The sequence below is a fragment of the Gouania willdenowi genome, chromosome 4, assembly GCF_900634775.1.
Source record: "Gouania willdenowi chromosome 4, fGouWil2.1, whole genome shotgun sequence".
Classification (NCBI taxonomy): Eukaryota; Metazoa; Chordata; class Actinopteri; order Blenniiformes; family Gobiesocidae; genus Gouania; species Gouania willdenowi.
The window spans coordinates 22299078-22324334 of NC_041047.1; the positions used below are offsets into that span (position 1 = coordinate 22299078).

A 25257-nucleotide genomic window follows, 5' to 3' on the forward strand; every position below is an offset into this window, starting at 1 on the left:
CTAAGAGGGAGAGAGGAAAGGAGTTTGCGAAACAGAAAATGGCTCTACGTGCAGAGCTGACGTTCCCAGCAGCGCACAGCAGCGCACACTCCGACCAAAGCAAGTGTGGAACTCATGGATAGTGTGGTGATTGTGAGATAAAACCATAAAAAAACGGGGTAAGCAGTGACCCTCTGCATGTCCGGGAGGAAGAGGAAGTTATGTGTGTGCAGACTGATGGGAGAGAAAGTTGGAGGAACGCCAAAATACAGTAAGAAATCTATTCAACTCTGACCCAGATAGATAAATAATAATAAGTTTTTCTCAATTGCTAAAACACTAAACCCTATTGTCTGAACCAAATGCTCAGTTGCCTGAACCCACTGATTGAAACAATCACTCTTTTGGCAAAACCATAAACACTTTTCACCTGTTTAGACACAACTTGCCAACACATTTTCATTGTGATGCACCCGTGCTGCATAATGGTGAGCACAGGTGACAAAAGTCAAACACAATTAAAGCACAGGTGTCACCACTTGAACACAACAACTCAAAACTGATCACACTTGTGGCTAATGATGTAAGGGAAGAGCACTGGTTTGTGAGGCCCTACAATGGATAGAAATCTGAGAGGAAGAGTTCGTGTGAGAGGAGGGCGAGGTGGTCAGCAAAGACAAAGAACAGTAATATCTGATGAAATCAGAGCTACTGTGATTGACCATGTTCTTGTCCATGGTATGAGCATGAGGGAGGCAGGACAAAGGGTACAACCAAACATCAGTAGATTCACTGTGTCCACCATAATCCGAAGATTTAGAGACGAGAACAGGTAATTACCTTTTTTTTGACATTATAGTACAGTATGTAAATGTTGACAGCAATTACTGTATGACATACTCTAGAGCTGGTAAGTCCCGCCCATCCGTAAAACCCCACTGGACCTCTAGATTGAAAAACGTCAATGCAAGTGAATGTGAGAATTATTTCTCACATTCACTTGCATTGACGGTTTTTCACTTTCCAGTGGGGTTTTACGGCTGGGCGGGACTTACCAGCTCTATATACTGTACCACAGTATACTGTAAGTACATATGCTTCAGTACATCACTGTACCAATGTACTGTAGTATTGTAATGGAGGGTTGGTCTAACTGTTTGTAGGCCTAGTATTCCATATATATTTGTTGTAACTCCATGTTCTCTTCTTGTAGAATTGAAAGACTGCCACATGGGGGTGGGAGGACAGGTATGTTCTCCCCACACCAAGAGACGCTAATTGTTGATATGGTCCGTGAGAACAATGCCATTAAACTGAGTGAAATTCAGCAGAAGATCATTGAGGACCATGTCAATTTTGAGGGTATCAACAGTGTCAGCCTCTCTACTGTTGATCGTGTCCTCAAGCGCAACAGACTGCGCATGAAACATCTGTACAGAGTGCCATTTGATCGCAACTCAGACAGAGTCAAAGAGCAAAGATTCCAGTATGTACAGGTTGGCGTATATCCAGACACGTTCAATGTTGATTACTCCAAGTAGTGATTTACTGTAGTGGCCTAAATCACTTTTTCCGTATCACTTACAAAACTATATCTATTTCTACAGAGGGTTTTTCAACTGGATGCAATAGAAAGACCCCATGAATACATATACATGGATGAAACTGGGTTTAATCTCACCAAAAGGAGAAGGAGAGGTCGTAATGTGATTGGCCATCGGGCCATTGTTTGTGTTCCTGGGCAGCGTGGTGGCAATGTCACATTATGTGCTGCCATCAGCAATCATGGGGTTGTCCACCGTCATGCCAACCTGGGGCCCTATAACACTCACCAGCTTCTCATTTTCCTCAATCACATGCGAGATGCTCTGTTAGGGCAGCAGGATGAGCATCTATGTTGTTGTTTGGGACAATGTGAGTTTTCACAGAGCCCTCCAGGTTAGAGAGTGGTTCAATATGAACCAAGGTTTTATCAATCTTTACCTTCCACCGTACTCCCCTTTCCTTAACCCCATTGAGGAATTCTTCTCCTCATGGCGGTGGAAGGTATATGAACGCCAACCTTACACCAGGGTAAATCTCCTGCAAGCCATGGGACTTGCCTGTGGTGACATAGGTGTGGAGGCATGCCAAGCCTGGATACGGCATGCCAGGGGTTTTTTCCCCCGTTGCCTGGCCAGACAAAATGTGGCCTGTGATGTGGATGAAGTCCTGTGGCCTGACCCAGTACGGAGACATGATGCTGTGGCTGAGTAATGCACTTATTTGTATATTTTTGTACTTTTTTACATGGGCTTACTGTACACAAGTGGCAAACGCATAAGATACGTGTAAATGCATAAGATTTCTGTTTTCTCTTTTTGTGATTTGACAACACAGTTCCGTTTTGAGCACAGATTGAACTGTTTTGAGGTGAAAGTTTGGTTTTGCAAGAAGAGTCTGACGTTTTGTGAATGTAGCTTGGAAATTGTTTTGTGTTCACAGTTTAGAGAAAAGGAGAGCAGGTTTCAAGAAATGTGTCTTAGCAATTGAGAAAAACTCTAAGTTTGCCATCAAAAGCCAGGTCTGTGTTTTTTTTATTAGTTTTATATAAGGAAACGATGTTCAGATGTTAGAGTTGTCACTAAAGCGAAAAAAAGCTTTAAAGTCACTGACAGGGTTTTTTTTACAAAAAGGCTTTTTTCTCAGCTTTTTGCTCTGAAACTGAAGATTTGTGTAAAACTTGCTCTATTCAACGGCTGATTACAAAAGAATGAAACGAGCCAGAAACAATTTTTTGTCATAGTAGAAAAAATTATGTGGGTCTTTAAAATCAGTAAAAATGCTCAAAAACGGCTGGCACCGAGGGGGGTAGAAAATCTGAGAATGGCTGGCACTGAATGAGTTAAAAACCCCAAAACAGGCATCAGCCCTAAAAATCCTATATCGGCTGGACTCTATTCTTTTTTTACTTTATCACTCAATCAACACCAAGTTCTTCTAACCTGTAACAGGATGGTGATTCTTTGTAAGAACACAGTCATGGAGATGTTCAACAAATTAATTTGCAACCTGACGACTTATGGAGCAGATCAAATCAATAAAAGCTATTTCCTTTGGAAGTCAATAGCTCCCGCCTTGGTAGCCTCTCTAATGTGGCATAAGAAAGCAGGAACTCGCACTCATGTGACTTTCACATCGGTGCGGCTCAGGTAAAATATACTCGGTATATTCAGCAATGAATTTGTAGGTTGAAGTACTTGACTTGCGAGACAATGTGTGAGGCTGAACTGCTGTGCGATGCAGTTTCTCTCTGCTTTACTTGTCATGAAGTCAGTGAAGAGGAAAGAAATAGCTCATCTGGACTTTTTAAAATTGCACACAGCCAAAAAACAAAGCAAAAAAATCTAGCACAGCTTCATCAGGCTTCTCCCTCATCTCCTCATTAAATCTGGGGTCTGGTACACCGATTCTTTGTCCTCCTGACATTCTGGCAAATTGGTAGCTACAGACATTATTTAGCTCTCTGGATTACAAGGTAAGTGATTGATTATTCTTCCTTCAGGCATTTGCAAAGCCACCAGGTAAGACAGCAATAGGGCCCAAAACAAACGAGAGCAAATGCTCTGCAGGAGCTTTTGATACATACGGACAAAAGGAACTGCTTTAAAATCTGCGTTAGTGAGTGAATGAGAATAAATGTCCCATCTCTTGCTTTCTGCGCATCTATCAGGAGACAAACTGCTTTACAGTGTTGTTTGTGTTTCAAGCAGACCCACGGAGACGCATTCTGTGACCTTATCGAGAGATGCTGCTCTCAAGATAACATGTTGTTACATCCCTTTGTGTGAAGGGCTTCGGAATTCTTAGCACCCAAACAACACTTTAGAAATGACCTTTCAGACCCGTCCGTTTCTCCTTCTTTGCCATGAATAAAATATCTTCCCTTTCCTTCACTGTTATCTTTAGTTATATTTAAGATTGACTGAAATATAGTGATAATGTGAAAAAAAAAGTCATGTGTAGGATGGCTGCAGTGTCCAACTCCTCACTAACACAGCCCAGCCTCAGGCTTCACTACCTTCTGGATCATGGTGGTGCAGTCAGCCTCTGCCTGTGTGTTTTACAATGTCATCATGCTGAAATTATGTTGTTTTAATACTGGGTCATGTAAGGGGGAGTTAGAGTAGACTCATATTTGACCTAAAGAATTCCCAAAAGCCATCCACTCTCTAAGTAATCAACACACACCATAGACACCAGCATCAATACTCATATAGAAAATTAAACATTTAAATATTTCATACCGATATACTTTTATACTGATTAACTTTTTATACCCATGAACTTTTATACTGATAAACATTTATAGTGATGAACTGTTATACTGATGAACTTTTTATTCCGACAGACTTTTACCATACCTTATGTTGTTTTTTAATGTCGATTGTGCATGTTTCGCTTGAATCTTTAAAGTTTAGTTGAATGTTGTTGGGTTGGGAGGGGCATGTGCAATTTCTTTGTACTTGTGCAACGACAATATAATTATTCTATTCTATTCTCGACCTGCGAGCACTGCTGACTAATATTTTTCTCAGCCAATTACTATTTGGATTTACAAATAGTTATTAGGGGAACTTTTATCATTATTATTATTGATTGATGTATTCAAAAAGCCATCATTTGATTGTTTGTACAAATAAAATAAAAAAACATGTTATATTGCTCTTTGTTGTCTTTTGATGCTACACAGAGAACGTTGTGCTCGTCTCAGAACAGGCTTAATTTAAACTATGGACTGTAAAGATGAAGCTACAGCTGTTGTAGTCAGTCGTGCACAAAAAGTGTAAGGCGTTTAAATGTGTGAGGCAACGTGAAGCTAACAAGCTACATATCCTGACAGAATCACTTATACACTCACATAAATACTGTGCATAAATCGAACCCCCATAGGGGTTCATTATCAACTGGTCAATGAACAGCAGGTAGTAGCAGCAGATGATCGGCTTATCTCTGCTGCACATGTTCATATTGCTGCTCATGAATGATGATGTCTGAGCCCCATGAGGCAGCATTGATTAAATCATATATATATATATATATATATATATATATATATATATATACAGTTTAGGTTAGAATTAAAATTGAATGTGTTTTTTTTTTATTACAGATTTAAAGATTTTCTGTTGAGCAAAGATAATAGAGTAGCAAGTAAAGGAAGTCAGCAGAATACAATATTTCAGTCAGTCCAAGAATGGGCGAAAACAGAGGCAGACAAAGCCAGTACACTCAAATTCCACCATTATCTAAATTGGGAAAATCTACGTTTTAAAAGAAAACCAAGAACTCAGAAAAAAGGGGTCATGTGTCATTTATTTGAGAATTGTTTTTGTGTGTTTTGTGGTCGTTCATATTACACATTTAGCGCAACTTCTATCAGTTTTGAATGCGACCCTGAAGTGACTCCTTCGTGGTCCTGAGGGAATGTGTGAGCACGCACAGTGTTTACATAAGTAAATATGGAAGCATATTTGTGTGTGGCACTGATAATGTGTATAACATATACATATTTATTCATTCTATGAGGATACATGTTGCATATGGGCAAAAAAAAAAAAGGATTTGGGCTGCATTTAGCTACAGTCTGATTGTAACATAATGATCTTTTGAAACTAGCCTCCAAACAATGTCCACTTAAACCTAGAGATTTACAGGGACAGAATGAGTGGTTTCATGTTATATGTTTAAATATAACGGTATGAATTATTGTTCAAAAGCTGGGATGGTTATGGTCTGTGTAAATTACAAATTTAACAATTCAAACTTAATTTATTGGTAGAAAAAAAAGGACACTTCACAAGAAACAACAGCAGAACATCATGATGCAAGACTTTGGTTTTGTTTAAACCAAAAACACCTGCAATGGAATGCTTTAGTGGTTTGTCCGTGTGTTAGTAGGAAAAGAGTCAGCATAGGAAGGTGATTCGGGAAGGGACTGTATGTAATTATTCACAGCTGTAGTGCATGTGATTAATCACACCTGTTTTATATTCCAGAGAAAGGCTAGAACGGGAGAGCTACCAGCAGTGTAAACCAGGTAATAAAAGCCAAAACAAACATGTGCCTGTGTCCAAACCAAGCTGTGAAAAATGTATCTTGATAAGCTGAACTTCTACACGTTTCTTTTATTTTGATTTTAAGAAGGGCTAAACAAAACCACAGTAATAATCCACAAAACTAAACTTGGCACAATGTCATCAGGTAAGTAATACAACCCAAATGCTCTAAAGTGAGCATTAAAGAGCTTTACACTGTGGCACTTATGGTTCCAAAGCTTCAATGCAGCTGCGCAGCCCGTAAAAGCCATTCAATTAAAGCTGCTATCTCGAGTTTCTGAGAAACGTCTCGATGTCCCGCCCTAAACAGCCTCACTTCCTCCCACTGCCTATCCCAATCTACCAGAAGCCACACCTCTACGTTTCTCCACGCGCATCGCGGAACATAACAAGGTCGCATTGATATATGTCTATGGGTCAGGTAAGAGCCAAAATCATATTTACCCATTTGCTGTTGTGACGTGCGGCCTTGTTTCCGTGCACAGTTCCTCATTCACTTTGATTGACAGTCTCAAAAACAGAAAGTCAAAGCCTATTGGCTGGACGCAGTCGGCGATCGTTTCCATTTGTATAGGGGTCTATAGGACGAAGGAGGGACTTATATACATTAATGTATATGAATGACCACCAGTAGTAGACCATAGTAAAAGACTAGTTAGGGATTTTTTTCGAATTTCAAAAGAATCATACTTAAAGTTAGATTTCTCAGTAACTCCAAATATCAGCTTTAAATTTCCTTCACAGTTGTTGAGCTAAACTTAACGCCGCACAATGATTGGAGTTCTGCAACTACTGAAGGTTTGTAATTTCCACTGACCAACATCTGTGCTTTTACATGGTCTACCTCTGTTTCTTTATGCTGTATGAATAAGAATTTCATAGAATATTCAATGTATAGTTAATGCAAGTAGAACCAATTGCTAAAGTCATTCACAATGCACAGTTTTTAAACAGTTTAGTCTTAAAGGGTGACCCAACAAGACAAGCAGACACAATTCTGATTACGTCAACCGTATGCACATATCTCTTTCCATCACTCATTTGATCAGGAATCAAAGCATTCATTTTTAAATTTCATCTCTGTGAGCCTGCAATAATGACAGATGCCTGTTAATTGGAAATCTATTTTTACTGCAGAACGCAACCATCACCAACACCACGCCAAAATCACTGTACCAAAAAGATTTGGGCACATGTGCAGCTAAAGTGCATGTTGCCGTGTTGTCAGCACACATGGCAATTAGAAGCAAAGCATTGCTCGGGGGCCCGGATTGATCTGACAACAACAACCTGCCTGTTATTGACCCATCTGTGGAGGTTCACTGCTGCACAGATGCCCAGAGGCTAGGGGTTTTTTTGGGCACAAGCTTCTCTCTCTCTGACTTATTGTCGACCTCCAATGTTCTCTGTGTTTGTTTGTGTGAGAGGCAACGCTATTCAATAATGCCAAACCAATAACAGGATTGGTATCAACAAAGAAAGCCAGCCCGAGAGCATGAACACTGCTATGATTTAATTCTACCTCTGATGTAACAGTTTGATTACAGGGAGGAAAAAACGACCCTAACCTCTAGAGGTATGGATTTAATGCCAACTACTCCGTGTGTTCAATTGAATATCTAATCACATCACCACCTATCAATCTGTTTCACAAATTATAATTGTTACACAAACCGAATGCAACACAGGGTAAATATTTGCTATGGTATTCATTCTCAGCACATAAATGTACATTTCTCTGATTGACAGAGCACCACATACTTCTATAATCAATATATCTTTGATTATCAGCAGAAAAGCCTGATGGTGCATCAGTTAGAACTTCTGCCTCATAGCAAAAAGACCCACGGCTTAATTTCCCAGGGTGGACTTAGAACGTTTCTGAGTGGTGTTCTCTCAAAACTCCAATTTACCTCACCTTCAAAATATGCATGATCAGGAAAGCAACTCAGGTCAACACAGCAATGATTAATAACCATTATCTGTTGCCTAATCCACATTTTTCATCATTTAAATCACTGATTACCACACTGGGAGGTGTGAGAACAGCCTTGCTGATCACTGTGCATGACAAAATAAAAAAAATTACTATCCTTTGCACACAAATGATTTTATTATTGCTGTTCTAAAATATGTGATTACACATTTTATGCTATTTTTATGAGTGATGAAGAAGAATAGCCACAATTTTGCATTCTCTAAAGGGAGCACCTCAGAAAAAGTTTGAGAACCACTGATTTAAATCATTTCAAATACTTTCTGGGTTGCTTGGATAGATGCAATAATGGTATGTCTTTGACTGCTCCACACTTAAATGCTAATTGTTATCATCATTAAACAACAGCAAAGGCAAGAGTAGATCATGTTTTACAGTATTAGGTTGGATACAAAATTACAAATGTATACTGTATATCTGAAATATGGAAATGATATTTAATACGATGAAATGTTTACCACCAAGACTACAATTTTAACCCTAACCCAAAACTGTACGAACACTAATAGCTGTTGACAAAATCTCAGCATTGTCCTGTGGATTATGTTGGAATGCTGATGTACTTATTTAGCTCAAAGCTCTGTGGGTTCCAAAGTCAGCCTCATTGATGTGCTGGTATGGCCACAGGCTTTTATTTGTGCTGAAATGTCAGTGATAATCCTTCATTAGACAGAAACCCAGTATATGTCAAAAACTGGGGCAAGAAATATTAATGGCTTTCTTTAGCAAAACTGGCTTGGCAAAGGTTGTTTGTTTTTTAAAATGAGTATGTATAGTGGAGCTTTTTTTTTTAGAGTGATGAAGCTCAATTTAGCGAAGCGGCAAAAACGCAGGAAATCGCCGGCCGTATCTGGAAGCAGTTTGGACACCTCAGGCATCTGATGATGGGTAAGGTTGAAAGACTGAAGGACAGAAAGAAAGCAATTTTAACTGTTTGTTTTGTCGTGGTTTAAAAAGAGCATGTTTTAAAAATGCATCTTTCTGAAGCAAAGTTGCATTCCCCCGTAAAAGAATGATTTGAGAAAAAGGCCATGTCCGACATTGTTTTAAACCACCGTTCACACCAAACGCGCTTTTGTCGTAAATATTTTTTTCATTTTAACATATTTAACACGGCAAATTCCACCTTTAAAAATACATATACGAAAAAAAATTATATTGTAGGGTATTTCCTGGGTTATGGTTATTGATAGGGTTAAAAATATATAAACAAAAGAAATTACCTTTTTAGGGTATTTCCTGGGTTAGGGTTAGGGTTAGGGTTAAGGTTAGGGATAGGGTTAGGGTTAAGCCTAAATTAAAAGGGTTAGCGGGGTACTTTAAGTCACATGGTGCACCTGTCATGTCACCTAAACTGGCCAATGAGGAATGTTCCATATGAATAGACTGGCAGTCTTTCTGTAATGAATAGCCACGGCCTTAATTTTAAGCATGCTAAAGGTTTACTGCTGAGCTGACGGAGTTGTGACGGACAGAAGCTATTCGTACTACTAATCAGGTCTTATTCAACCACACATTCCTATTCTGTCACCATCTTGGTCATCGAAACACCACATAAAGCATACGGTTGAAGGACAGCTGTCAAGCCCCAACAACTGTCATAAAAAGGAGGAATCTACGTTCCCCAGAAGGTGAATGTAGATGAATTTGTAAGAGGTCCTCTAGGAAAGAAGGAGGAACAAAGCATAAATGGTATTTCAAAAGATAAGTAACCACAAAAATAGAGGGTTGGAATATAATGGCTTGGAGACAAATGGAAAATTGCTGAAAAGCAGCCTGTCGAAACTCTTCTCTCTCTCACAGAAACAGTTTGGCTCACGACAAGATAACGACAGCATTCGCAGCCTTAGCTCCAATTCTTTTATTCATCTGCCATTAGGGAACACCACACACACACACACACACGAACATATAGGACAGAGCATGTGGACTTCAGTAGCATAGGAATAGGGCTGTACAGTCCTGGTGATTAGCATTTGTGTCTCAGTAAGTAAGCCCTGGGTTTGAATCCTGGGAGGACACCTGGGACCTTCCAGTATGTATGCATACAGTATTTTGCTAGTGGTTGCATGTGTTGTCCATAAACACGTGTGGTAAGTTCATTGGAGTCCATAATTTGTCCATCTTGGGGAGCAGTATGATGCCTGTGATCATCCTGTGAAGAATAAAATAATAAATCTGATTCATTTTAAATGATTACTGTTCAGCTAATATTGCATGTATTTGTTGGTGCTACTGACAGTTATTTGTAATGTAATGTTTTAAGACTGTGTGTACCTGCCTGGGGACTGCAGATGGAAATTAGCGCGAGCTAAATCTGGTACAAAGCATCTTTTCGTAAGATTCATGTATTTTGTACATTGTCCCTGTCAAATAAACTGAACTAAACTAAATATCAATAATTAAGATATACTGTAAGGGAAAACTGTAATGGACCAATAGAGTGCACCAACTTCCCTCACTCTGAATGAGACAACTGGACAACGTTAAAACTGAACAAAAGAATTGACTTTCAGCTGTATGTCGTAGGCAGAACTTGAAGAAAGCATCAACAAAGGTTTTAATAGTTCATTGTTGAAAAGGTTTCCGTTATGAATGGACATCATGTTACACCACCACTCAATCATCTCTGTCCCGTGTGTTTATCCCTCTTTACATCAGGCTCTCGTACGCCTTGCTCCTACTTTCACTGTCCCTCACTGCCAATGGGCGCTATGGCAACAACACATTGAATCCTGCAGTGTCACCGAGAATAGAGGAAAAAACTCGAGAGCTTGTGGTGGTTTGACAGAATTCACATTTATGACTTTACACCTGCAAGATGTAGCGCACGGGGCTTTAGAATGTATTTTTGTAACACTATGCGACGAACTGAACGCACAATCAATGCAACAGTACTTTGAATAATGACTTATTCAGCTTGCAATGATAATATCAATTAACAATGAACATATGTATTTCTGCTGCTCATGAACTCACTGTGCATGTTTTAGCATTTTGCCCTGAAAATGGATGTGGCATCTCTCAGAACTAATAATGCAAAACATTTTTGTTAAATATATCCATAGTGTAACAGCTCAAACATACTCGGGCGTACATCACCGTAGTCCACCAGGCCAATTAAGTGCAAAGCTCAGATTTACGACCACGCTGACTTGTCCGCGTACCTATTGTTACACAAAACAAAGCTCGACATTGTATTGACCCGCATTAGATGCAACACCGACCTGCAATTTAAGAGCAAGAGAGATGAAGACGAGCTTCGAGGAGAAACTGGCAGACAAGCTATGAAAGTACCGACACCTTGAAAACACGTCCCAGGAGTACAATGACTACAGAGAAGCGCTAAGGATTGTGGGAAATGTAGGATTTCCATGGAAACTACAACGTGGCGGCGGGCTTGAGTATGTAAGCTCTGTTCAAATGAAGAAAAAATGTAAAAGCTTGCAATTGCCGCTCAAAAGTTTGTTTTCATCTCCACTGTAAAAAATCTCTTATTGACATTTTCAGAAAAGTTTCATATATTGAATTGCGAGATGTGGAATCCCATAAACGGGTATATAAATGTGTTTTTAATTCATTCTTCTCACTGTGATTTCTTGTGTTTCTTTGCCAGACAAGGAGGAAAGTGATTCACTTGACATCATTTTTGTTCCCATCACCTTGCTCCAAGAGACATTCAATTTCGTCCGGAATCAGATCTTTCCGTGTAAGCCCTAAAATGAACATTGTTTTTCCACAACTTTCATTCTGTGAAAAAACCAGAAATGTGTTGTAAAGTCACAGGCAGTGATTATGGGGCGAACACAAGCAATCTCTGTAGGAATGAAGTAAGAACACTTCTATACATCCATCTACGAGACTCCACTGTTTTACATTTGACTTTCAAGCAGCAATATCAACCTTTTACATCTTTGATTCATTGATCCATGAGGCTTACACTATGGATTTAAAAAAAAAAAAATGTTTCCAGCAGCTTTCAGACAAACAGACCTAGTGACAGTATCACAAATGCTCACATGCAAATAGTTATAAAGACCTATTTAGTTATCAATCGCTGCGTTTTTCATAGTTTGCCAACATCAGTCCTAAAACATGCTGCGCACATGTTAAAGAGTTAAAACTCAATCAGAGGCAGAAAGAAAGAAGCTGATTTCTGCAATGCTATGTATTTGATCATCGAGTGAGTTTTGGCCTCAACCAAATGTCATGGCTCTCTGTGAATGCAATCAGGGAACTTCACACACAACGCAAAACTTGAAGGCACGCATTAAACATATCCTCATCGTAGAGGAATTGGGAAACAACCACAGCAGCACTCTGAAAGCATGAATAAACAGAGTCAGAAGGCTTTGATTTTCAGAGCATTGGTTTTAACTGCCTGTGAAATAAGCTTAGCTTAGTGAAATGGTCAACGGGTGTGTTCTAGACAAATATGTGAAGCCTAATGCCACGAAACTGGGAACTTGGTTTGTAACTGAAGTTGCTTTGTTGCAGTGGCAGGTTGACTGCTGCATACGCTCCAACAACCAAAAGAGGCCAGGGATAGCTGCTTCTATTATCTTTAAGCCATGATGAGTGGTACTGTTCCAATGGGAGGTTTTAGTAATAGGGTGATGCTGTGTAACCTGCCAAGTTTCTACACAAGACGACGCCAAGAGAAATGAGCTGCTGCCTGGAGGCAAGACAGCAAGGGCAGATGATGCACTTGGAATCTTAAAAAGCACAAAATATTTATGCCATACCAAAGTACGCTTTAGTTTAACTTCTAGGGTTGCTAATTGGCTGCTTGAGGCAAAGAGGACCAGATGTTGGGATGTACTTTGTATCAGCTGGACTCTGTGTATGTTGTACCCCAGAGAACTTGATGTTTTTTAGGGAGTGATTAAAAAAAACGTGAATAAAAAGGATGTAAGATAAGGAGACAGGTTGAGCCCAGAGGGAATCACGCAACTTTCTTGGATTTCAGTCAATATCAAAGCTTTAAAACACAAGTAAGCAACACTGATGGGTGGTGTTGTCGGCATGTTAAAATAATTACTTTCCAGCTCCACTGAATTCGCTGCAATGCTGCTGTAGGTATCCTGCTGACTTAGAAAGTTGTAGTGCTTTGAACAGAAAGAGCAGCAGCAAAATCAAAGAGCACAGAGGGTAAGCAGGGTGAAAGTATTGATTCAAGTGTAGAAAATATATAACCAGTCCAACGAGGACCAGCAGCGGTTTTTTCTACTTTGCTCTCTCAATATTTTCTACATCCTCACTTGCAAGCTACGAGAATGTAGGTTGTAGGTTGAAGGTCCAATGGTCTGAGTGCGAATGTGTGGTTTTTCTACAGTAACTCTGCTACTACCAAGGTCTGAAACTATGAATGTCAAGTTTAATAGGGTTTTCAGATCAGTAAGGACACGATCCTTGTCGAACTGACGATTTGTCCGTACATCCTGCCGTGACAGAAAAACACTAATCACTGTGTGATCTTTGTAATTGTAATTGGTACGTAAATTCTATAAAAATTAAATGCAAAACTGGGAACCATGTTACAGTTCTATGACTTACACACACATAGTTAATTATTGAGATGTGTTTTCTCACTAACAATTTACCATATTCTAAAAAAATATTGAAATCGAGGGGTATATTGACACAAAAAAGGCGCAGATATAAATATCAATACCAATATTTTTATGAATAAGGAAATCTAACACGGTAACCAAGAGATAAAAAAACTAATTGGATGATAGATAATGGGTTTTTAGCCTATTTTACGGCTGATTTAAAACATGGATTAAAACCGACCCGTTGCCATATGAGGTGGTAACAAAAAGAAAAACACAAGAAAAAGTTTAAAGGGTCCACGTTACGCTAAATTAACTTTTCTGTGCTTTAAACATGATAAAATGCTATTAGGGCTTCATACACACGCCCAAAGTGTTTTTTTCATTGATTTCCTCAATCGTTGTTAGAGGGTGATTTGCTCCTTTCTTACTGCAGGGTGACCCCAAACACCTCGCTCCAATTTGATGACGCGTTCTCACTTTGATGACGAATTTAAAGCGGCACTGAGCTGGAGAAGCCACGCCTCCAGGAAGCTCTCTGTCGTGACTGACATGTAAACAGACACGCCCACGAAGGTGAGCATTTCAGCGTCCTTCTCACAGTGCTATGTATGTATTTTCTACAGTCTATGTATGTACTGGCGAACGCCCCACCCCCACGCTCTGTCTCATGTTTATTAAGCAGCATGAGCTCAGCTCAACTTTAGTAAATGAGGACGTAATTGTAATTGACTTTAAGGGGGAAAAGAGTGACTGTAATTTTAGTTGTAATTGGAAAAAATGCCAATCATCTTAATCATAATTGAGTGGTAATTGAACATGAATAATTGAAGACGTAATTGTAGTTGAAATATGTAATTGATCCCAACCCTGATAAAATCCGTTAGAGAATGGGGGGGATTAAGTTTTTACTATTGGTAGATAGAAATTATATATTTGAGACTTAATTGATGCAGAAATCTTGTTGATTTTATATCCAAAAGCAAAACTAATGGTCTAATGCAGTCCATAAATCAGACATATTTTTACAATCTGCACATCAATTCCATGTCCTTGAAAGGTACCCTAAAAAAATACAACTAATTGATCCATAAAGAATGGCTTAAAGTTGATTTTCCAGCCAAATAAAAGCTGCAGGATTTTGAAATCATGCATTTGAGTGCATGTGAGCATGCTTGTGATCACAATAAAGGCCTCGTCTATCCTATTTTACAGCCGTTCATTGGAAAGGAGCCGAGGAACAGGAACAGGTCATTCTGAATGTGGTGTTAAAGTGTAATCAGACGTGGCGTCAATTACCAGCACCAGAACAGACCGACCATCATTCACTGCACATTTGGCCTGAACTTCAATCCCGCTGAGAAGATCACACGTGGGAAACCGTGTGAGAGTTCCATATGTTCATAGACACAAATCCGTGTTAGGCGTGTTCTTGTGTGCTTTCATGTTTCTGTGCAACATTGTCTGAAACAACAGGAACCAAGCTCAGGGAAAGCTTTCCTTCGCGACCTTCCCAAAAGGAGACGCAAAACCCAACGAACAAACAAAGGGGAATGTTAAATGTTAAATGAGGAACAAGAGTGAGAAGTGGCGTCGGAGAGCTGAGAAGTGGGAGGTGAGCAAAGACAAGGGATAACAGACGGGAAAAAGGGAGAAAAGCGTGGGGAGTATGGTGAAGTAAGAAAAGAGAGGCGACGGAGTGGAGTCATTGGGGGGCGTTGGCGGATGAGAAGAGGAACAGACAGTGGGGGTGGCACTTGGTATCCAAACGTTAGTCAGTGTGGGCATGGATGCACACACACACACGCACACACACTAACACATCCTTCAGCCCATCCTGTCAGTTTTAGTTGCCACCACAGGATCTTCACAGGGATGGATGTTGTTGTTCTGTCGTCCCGTTCCGTCTCTCTTTCCTCGCACTTTGTTCATCTGCTGTGCCAGTTTCTAACAGGTCTCTATTGATCATGCTATCTCCTCTTTATCTTTAATCAAAAAGCTGGGGGAACTCTGTTGTTTAATTGATGAGTCTCTGTGAGAGGCCCACTCACTGGCTCCCAATGAACCAGCTCTCATTCATAATTAATAAAAAAACAGCTAATTATCTGAACGCTGCTCCACACGGCCTGTGTATTGGACGAAGGGAAGAGAGGAGAAAGAGAAAAAAAATGGCATCCGTGAGGAGGAACTGTGTTACGGAGAAGAAAGATGAGGAGGAGTGGATAAGACTTGTCACCTGTGGCTTCCATTTCTATTCAGTCTATCTCAATTTCTTCATTGCTCTCATCTCTATCCCATTACACAGTTCAGAACGCTTTTTTTCATCATCTTATTAAAGTTGTTTTACTTTTATGGGCTTAGGGAAACCAGGACAGAGGAATAATGCAAAATTGACTGATCTTAAGAGGGAATAACAAAAACTTTATATATAACTACATTTAGAGCTGGGCAATATATTGAGATTCAAGATCTATTTTGGAGATATAAAAAATTATATATCGACATACAAACCCTTTCCAAAAAATTAGAATATTATGGAAACGTTGTTTAATTTCCATATTTCCATTCAAAAACTTTCATAGTTTATAGATCCAGGGCCCACAACTTAAACAAATACTAAGTATTTGTTTATTTTTATACAATTTGAGCTTCCAGCTCATAAGACCAAAGAAAACAGGAATTCAAAAAATTAGAATACTGTGAAGAAATCACCATTTACTTCTCAGTTTTTGCAACAAAAAAAAAGAGGAGAAGAAGGACTGGACTGTTGGCCAGTGGTCCAAGGTCCAAGGTCTTTTCTGGTGAAAGTAAAGTGTGTCTTTCATTCAGGAATCAAGGTCCAAGGGTTTGGAGGAAGACGGGTGAGGAACAGAACCTAAGCTGCAGGAGGTCCAGTGTGAAATATCCACCCTCGGTCATGATTTGGGGTGCAATGTTCTGTTCTGTTCCTTTTCAATGATATTCTAATTGTTTGGAAAGGGTCTGTGTATATATATATATATATATATATATATTTTTTTATATATAGCTTACTTTATTTTAAAATACTTGTTTTAGGAGTCGCTGCTTTTGCTACTTCTCAGAACAGCATTAAAAGCCCAGTTTGATGGACAGTTAGATGGATTTCTGAGTGCTACTTAACCCAGACCTTCCCCTAAACTAGCCACACTACAGAACTTACTCACAAGACTAAAGTGGCACATATTGTGCAGCTTCTTCGTCTTCGGTCTATCATCAGATCATGTAGCCACGCCCTTGTCTCTGGTGGAAAAGGTGGGCTTCTGAAGGCGAGATTGGGGGCAGCCGGTGATTATGTGCTCGGTCGTCTGCTCAGGCTGTCTGCACTGTCTGACAGGCCCCACTTCTTCAAAGATGACTTGAAGCGTCCAACGCCAGTGCAGCTGTTTGTTCATAAATGTGCCTGTGTGGCATTTTGCGTCATCAAATTTAACCCAGAATTGTCTTTCTGGTCAGACTTCATTTGAAGTAAAATTATCGAGATTTATATCGTATATCGCTATTTTGAGAAAAAATATTGAGATGTGAGTTTTAGTCCATAACTATGGGCTGAGATTTGAGCCACTAGAAACTGAATTTGAATAGTTTGTATTGAATTTGAAAGTAAGAACTTGAAATTAAATTTACTGTTTTGAAACTGAATTAGTTACTTAAAATTGTATTTTTTCCTGTTGGCAAAAAAAAAATCATAGTACATTCTCTAATTCAGATTCACTGCACGCAATTCAATTTCACTACATGGAGAAGCACTTCCGGTCCGCAAGGTTGAGCAATCAATCACCGATTCATGGAACTCCTGATTTATGTCTGCAAAAACTCCTTTACTGCCCGTTGAGGGTGTGATCTTTATATATATACTGTACATGTATTTCTGTTTTTTTGGTGGCGTGAAGTGAATCTGAATTTTAGAAGCAGTAATATATTTAATTTTTGGAATGTACTAAGATGATGTATTTTTTTTTTCAACAGGAAAAAATGCAAAACAGTAAATTCAATTTCAAGTTGTTACTTTCAAATTCAATACCAACCATTCAAATTCAGTTTCTAGTGGCACACATCTCAGCCCATACATTCTGTATCGCCCAGCCGTACCTACAGTAGGCTATACATAAATGTATAGTAGGCATGTGAACATTGTCACGTTAACTTTTACCACACATTGTTAAAACGTAATTTGTAAAAAAAAAAATATAATGATTTTTAATTAAAAATGGACATTATAAGACGGGGAAACTTTAACAAACTAGTAACAATTTACATTTCCATGAAAATGTAAGTGCGAGTTCGTCAAAGATAGTCTTTTTTTTATCTTAAAGATAGTCTTTTTTTATTCTTGCATTAATATCAACCCACATGTTTTAATACTACGCCTTTAAACTGACGAAAACTATCTCTTGGGATGAACTGGATAGTTTGGGCTCAAATGGATGCAGCGGCTGTCTCTTACAGACCCATCTGGAGGTTGGATTGACCTGTCTGCCTACCGAGCACAGTCTAATGCTGACTGATAAATGGGCTGCGAGCTGCAGCGTGGGGCTGACGAGAGGCAGAAGGGTAGAAATCTGGGAGGGCACATCATTACATAAATATAGACAACACATCTGGGAAGGACAGACAGTTGAAGAACTGACTTAAAAGAAAGTTATAGTAGGCTTCAAGTCGCAAATGAGGGGACTAACCCTAACCTTCCCCTACTGTGAATGGGAATGAAGAAACACAGTAACACAAAGAAATTCTCACACGATCGAAAGTAAATCAACCCCAGAGCTCCACTCTATTAATGTGTCTCCTTTGTCTGTTAAACCAACAGATGTCTTTATTTATGTAATCTAAGGCGATTCTAGTGGTATTCTTTAGCTACCCACAAACAAGATTTATTAGTTTTCCTTCTGCATATAAAACTTGTTTTTATGGGTGCAATACTCAACTTTGGAACTATTTTAACAAGCCTAAAACATAATTAATAAACGAGACGGCGTGAGTCTTTGTAAAGTTGCTTGAAGTATTCAGAACAAGAATGTAGTTATTTTACCATTATGACCAGTGGTTTGTCATATGGTTTACTTTGCCCCAAATCATTGAGTCAATTCCCTATTAAGGGAGAATGTGTGATAGGGCTGGGCGATATATGGAGATTCAAGATGCATCGAGTTTTCTGATATATATATACATATATGTTTTTTTTTTTGTTTTTTTTTTTAGAGCCTATTTTGTATTAGATTTGTATCGTTTTAGGAGTGGCTGCTTTTGTTACTACTCAGAACAACATGAAAACAGCATGAAAAGAACAGTTAGATGGATTTCTGAGTGCGTTCTAACCCAGACCTTCCCCTAAACAAGCCACACTACAGAACTCACTCACACGTGCTGTCCCTGACAGGAGAAAAAGCCAAAAGTGGCACATATTGTGTTTGTTAATAAATGTCCTAGTCCAATTGAGTAATTTCTCCATCCTTTTGTGTATTTTGTTTTCCTATGTATTTTTGTTGTTCTTTTGTGTATTTTTCCAGTAATTTTTTATGTTTGTCTGAGTCGTTTTGTGTATTTTTTGGTATGTACAGTATGTTGTTTTTGTATTTTTGTTGTCCCATTGTGTATTTTTTCTTCTTTTGTTGTCCTTTTGTTTATTTTTGTTATTTTATGTATTTCTGTTGTCCCATTATTTCTCTTTTTGTGTCGTTTTGTGTATTTTTGTTGTTCTTTTGCGTATTTCTCAATTTGTTTGTAAAAAAAAATTTAGGTTTTCATTGTGTATTTTTGTTGTTCTTTTACATGTTTTTGTTGTCCCATTGTGCATTATTTTCTCCTTTTGTGTATTTTGTTGTCCTATGAAGTATTATTTTGTGTATTTCTCTGTTAATTTCTGTTTTTCTAGTAATTTTGTCATTTTACTTTCGAGATTTATATCGTATATTGTCTTTTTGAGAAAAAAATATTGAGATATGAATTTTGGTGCATATCGCCTAGCCCTAATGTGAGACGGGAAAATAGATAAAGAAAAAATAGATGTTAAAGAAACGTGAATTAGCCTCTAACTAGACTCACTTTTTAGCAGCATGTTTACTTCTCCTAATGTTTTTTTCCGCCCGTTGGTTACTCAGGCCTGACTGTCAAGCACTCACAGTTTCAATTCACTGACCCGAGATTGAATTATAACTTTTTGACACACCACTTCTTCCTTTCTATTTTCTTGGCTCTCCTCCATCTTGTTGCCTCGAGCAGGTTTTGTGCATCTGTATCCCCCCAAACTCCTCGACATCCTCCTCCCTCACACTCTTCCTGCATCCTTTCAATGTCTGATCAGCCCCCTACGCAGCTAAACGCTCCTTTTCATTACAGCTTTGCTTCCCTTAAAATTCAAATAAATGTTTCCCTGCTATCCTACCGACCTATAATAAAATACTGACCTTGGGTCTTTCAACACATTTAGAAATCATATTGAGGTAAATTGAACAACATACTCACTGACCATTGCCATATGACTAGACATCCACCCAGAGCACCTGCCGCCTCCTCTCAGATAACACTCTAATGGTTTAAATAGTCCCTTCCCTCGTGAGATCAAGGGCCAGCTGAGACCAGGGTTAAAGGTCCAGCTGACAATTTATGAGTCAACTAAAGGTCATTGGTAACTTCTGCCCTTCAATTATGAGGTCTCCCATAGCAACCATAAACACAGCACACCGTTTGCAGGCGTTGCAAACAAGATACTCTCCTCACAAGCAAGTGCAACCTCAGAAACTGAGAAAATATTCCTCTGTGGCGAAGTGCAGCCAATAAACAGGGGCCAGATGAAACAGTATCCTCCATTACTTGTAGGATTCCTAACTGGCTCATTTGCTGTTTGGCAACAGTAAAGAAAAGCAAGAAAATTTGCACAAATCGACCCAATGGGTTCATGAAAAACTCATTTCCTTAACTCTGTTGTGCATAAAGGACTATCTGGAAAAATCTAATGAGAAAGGTCCACCGACTCTCTCTGTCTCTCTCTGCTTTAGGGGGTGACTGTAATAGAAGCAGTTGATATGATTTCATTTTGGCAAAGCCAACGAGGTGCAGTTATAGGAAGATATCAGATTTTGGTCATTCTTGGATTAAAGTAGTGAAGGGATTCCGTATTGTAGATTTACTCTCTAATGTTCACTGTTAACTTTTGATATTGTTCCAAAATGTGAAGTGTAGAGATCCAACGAAGGAAAAAACAATGTTCTTTTGAGGTCGACTTCATTGCATCAAGTAAAACAAAAGCCATTGGGCGGCTTCATTTATGTTTAACTTGTAACACTGCATTTGCTTGTTTCAGTAGCAATATAGCCTACTCACAAATGAAGAAAGCAAACAGATACCACTGATTTAGCAAGGCTGATTTAGTTTTTTTATCACGACCTTTATGGTAACACAATGACTGAGATTTATAGTGCTTTATTTTCTAAGCACTAGTTTGAAATGCTAACAAAAATGTACATTATAACAAGCTTGTAGAGTACATTGCTGCTCCTTAACTCACTCAGTGCCATTGACGAGATAACTTGTCATTTCAAATCCAAATGCTCAGTGCCATTGATGAGATAACTTGTCATTTGCGTGTTTTCACGGGGATTACTGAAAAACACTCTGGCGGAGGTCCCTCATCAATATCTAAGCTGTGGGGTGATGTAGTGACCAACTGTGCCCTGAAGATGGCAGCAGTAGACTCTTAGATGAGAGATTAGCCACTGATGCTACCCAGCAAAGGGGGAAGAAGCAGGAACCAGTGAGATAATGGCGCTACGGTGTGATATTGTGACGTATCCAGCAGCTCACAGCTCCACATACTAACACAGAACATGTGTGGCCATGAGTAGATTATTAATAATGTTGCGATGGTGAGATAAAACCATCAACTAACAGGGCCAAACGGGTCATCGCTGCATGTCGGGAGGAGGGGGGGTACAAAACACCCCCAGCCTGTGAGCCAGATAGCAAAATAATAGGTGACATGTAGGAGGTAGCAGCGCCCCTTTGGATGAGAGATCATCCATGCTCAGCAGAGCTATGAGGGAGAGAGGAAAGGCGTTTACGAGACAGAAAATGGCGCTATGTACGAGAGTTGACGTTCCCAGCAGTGCACACTCGACCAGAGCATGTGTGGAACTCATGGATAGTGTGGCGATAGTGAGATAAAATGATTAAAAAAAAAAAACGGGTAACGCAGTGACACTCTGCATGTCCAGGAGGAAGAGGAAGTTGCGTGTGTGCAGACTGACGGGAGAGAAACTTGGTGGAACGCCAAAGTACAGTATGAAATCCATTCAACTCTGAACCAGATAGCAAAATAATAATAATTTCGCCATCAAAAGCCCAGTCTCAGTGTTTTTTGTTTGTTTGTTTTATATAAGGAAACAATGTTCAGATGTTAGAGTTGTCACTAAAGCAAAAAAAAAATAGCTTTAAAGTCACTGACAGGGTTTTTTAGAAAAAGGCTGTTTTCTCAGCTTTTTGCTGTGAAACTCAAGATTTGTGTAAAACTTGCTCTATTCAATGGCTGATTACAAAAGAACGAAACGAGCCAGAAACAAATTATTTTTTATGATGAAAGTAGATCAAATCAAATCAAATCAAATTTATTCTTCCATGTAATCCTGTTTACAATTTCTGCATTTTAATTGATAGTCAGTACTTTTCACATGTCAGAATAAAGTAGAAGCTTCAATCTTGCCGAATCTGGTGTCATATTTCAGATAGTCATAGTTGAAAATATTCTGTGGGTCAAAATGCTCAGAAACGGCTGGCACTGAGGGGGGTAGAAACTCTGATAATGGCTGGCACTGAATGAGTTAATTACTCAACATGCAACAAAAATCCTTAAAAAAAATAACAGACCTCTGGAATAAAACAATACCTATTATGTTTGTGAATAATTCGTAAGGACATAATTAACCATTCATTTATAGACCCATTTCGTGTGACGTATGCATACTAAATTAGGTGCATGCGCGCGCAAGCTTGGTGCAAAACAACCGGAGAACTGCATTGTACTAGCATCGACACGCGATTTAATGACTTTTGTTTTCATATGAAAACAACACAATGCCATCGTGTTGCGTTGTTGATTGCACAAATAGGAGTACCAACAATCCAGGACTTAAAATTTACAACACACCAACTGGTGGGCACCCTTTTCAGAAGAATAGACGAGACTTAACAGAAGCTGACAGCTGACGTATCTGACACACACACACACACACACACACGGAGGGAGAGAAAGAGAGAGAGAGAGAGAGAGAGAGAGAGAGAGCGCTGAAACATTCAGGATAAAGCATTAATCAGCCAGTTTATGATAGAAATAAACGGCATAAAGTTGCCAAGTAACCACGTTACGTTTGTTCAGAAGCGGTCGTGTCAACGTAATCGCTGCTGAGGCGATGTTGCACGGAGAGCACTATCTCAGTCTGGATCCAGTAAAAAGTAGGGCTGCTCGATTATAGAAAAAATAATCATCACGATGATTTTAGTCATAAGTGAAATCAAGATTATTTGTCAAACCAAAAAGTTATTTATTTTTTGTACAAAAAAAACATAAAATATATGATTTAAACATAAATAAAATCCTTCAAACACTAAAATCAAGTATGTTCATGTTTGCACAAAACAAAACACTTCTTGCGCGTGATGTGTCTTTGCTCTAGGTCTTCATCTTCAAACCCAAAGTGTTCCCATAGAAGAGAAATTGACTTGCCTTTTCTGACTTGCGTTATTGCCGCATTTCTCCTGCCATGTTTCAAGACCACTAGCAACAACTGTCCTCGTGTTGGCCTGCAGGCTAGCTTTGGCTTTGAGAGGGGCGGGGCGGATGGGGAGGAGCTTGCATGTGCGTGGATTAAACAACACGTTATTTGTCTGAAATAGTCGGTTTGTTTTATTTAACGAATAAAACATATGTAAAAAAAATAATATTAATAATAATCGTTTTTCTTGATTATATTTTTTTATAATCATTAGGTGTAATAATCAAAACCTGTTCATAACAAGTAGTTATAAGCATATTGTATGCTTTTAGGGTTTCTTTCGTATATACACTGGGTCCTCAGGTCAAGCTTTACATACTTCGAACTATTTTCGAGCCTATGCGCGCGCAAGTTAGTCACGTGTCTCATGTTTGTCTACATTAAAATGGGTCTATTGTACAAAAAAAATACATCTTAAATTATGTTCATCGATTTCCTGTGTTTCTCAACAGGCTTTTATTTAATTACCTTAAACAGCTTCCTGATGCTTCATACAAAGCACTGCAGAAACAAACTCTGCTGTTTTGTTGTGCGCTGTCACCAATATGTCATTGTCATCAAGCCAGAAATCCACTTGACAAACAGCAGCTATAATTTGTATTGAGAAACAAGCTGTGAGGGTCAAACAAACAAAAAAAAAAGACAAAATTGAATAGATATTCATGCGCTGTCCTTAGTCTCTTGTCAACAGCGGCTAGATATTCATAATGTCGAAAGTTCGCTTTTATAACGCTGACTTTGAAGTGAAAGCTTAGAAGTGCTACATCGGAAAAGGGCTGAGCCACGAAATCAAGTTTGACACGTGTAGCTAATGCTGGGGAGAAACTGGTAGATGTTAGCGCTTTCCAAACGACTATTGCCCTGTAGGTCAGAGACACCACTGTGATTGGCTGCGTCACCTGATCCAACACTGCATGCCATCTTCAAACAGATGACAGTCTCCCTAGAGACAGCTTTTTCTCTGTGTGTTAGATCCCCACACATAGAAACATTCACAGCTCTGAGATCAAACTACTGCTTTCAAATACGAGTTAAATATAGGCAGTGAGACTGGCCTATAGGTAGTTGTCAGATGAGACCCCATTATCAGCCCCTGACTGTGGGGCTCTTGTGTTTTCCATTATGATCGGCTGCTGCACCTGTCTCCCGGCCTGGTCCAACCTCACACACACGGACATACAGGTCAGACTAAATATAGCCAAGCTCTCCCTCTCCGTCGCTTCTCTGTTGCCCCATGCTGCACCACTCTGCAGCACCCCCACTTTTAAATCTCTCATTTGGAGCGCACTAGCTACAGTTGTCGGTCGTTGCTGCAGAGCTATACGCTCTCATCACACTCCCACATTTAGAAACCTGGTATAGATTGCAATGGGGAAGTATGACAAACAGTGATCAATTGGAACCAGTGAGGTGGATATTAAAACTATCCAATCGAGTATTAACAGGGATCGCACGTGTTTAACTTCAGAGAGCATCTTTTGCGTGGAGGAGGGAATTTATGAAGCCTTTACTCTCATATGCTTAGAATGCATTGGAAGGAAACACTCTCCACATTCAGCATCAAACAGTAATCACATTTTATGGTCCCTGTGTCTCAGAAATAGACATTTAGAAAATAATCTGAAAGAAATGTAAATAAGAAATGACAGAGCGATGCTTTTCACACCCTGTGGCCTAATTGTGTTATAAATTACTTTTAAGGGTTTAGAATATTTATATGTTCTTTTCTATTTCTGGTTGCTGTGTAATGCATATTCATATCTATATTCACAACAGAAGACCTAGGGCCTACAATTTTCCACTATTGCAGAAAAGAGACTGAATTTACACAATCTACTTTCTGA

The 25257-nt window shown here is 39.2% G+C and overlaps 1 protein-coding gene across 2 annotated transcripts in view; it reads right to left on the reverse strand.

Moving 5' to 3' along the window:
• sema6bb (sema domain, transmembrane domain (TM), and cytoplasmic domain, (semaphorin) 6Bb) overlaps positions 1–25257 on the reverse strand; it is a 184605-nt gene that overhangs the window by 114673 nt on the left and 44675 nt on the right. The window contains exon 1 of one of the 2 annotated variants that reach the window (XM_028444270.1): positions 20116–20150. The exons of the other annotated variant lie outside the window; for it this stretch is intronic. The gene's annotated coding sequence lies outside the window, so the exon portion shown is untranslated. Of the gene's footprint in view, positions 1–20115; positions 20151–25257 lie in introns of those variants that run through there. 2 annotated transcript variants of the gene reach the window in all.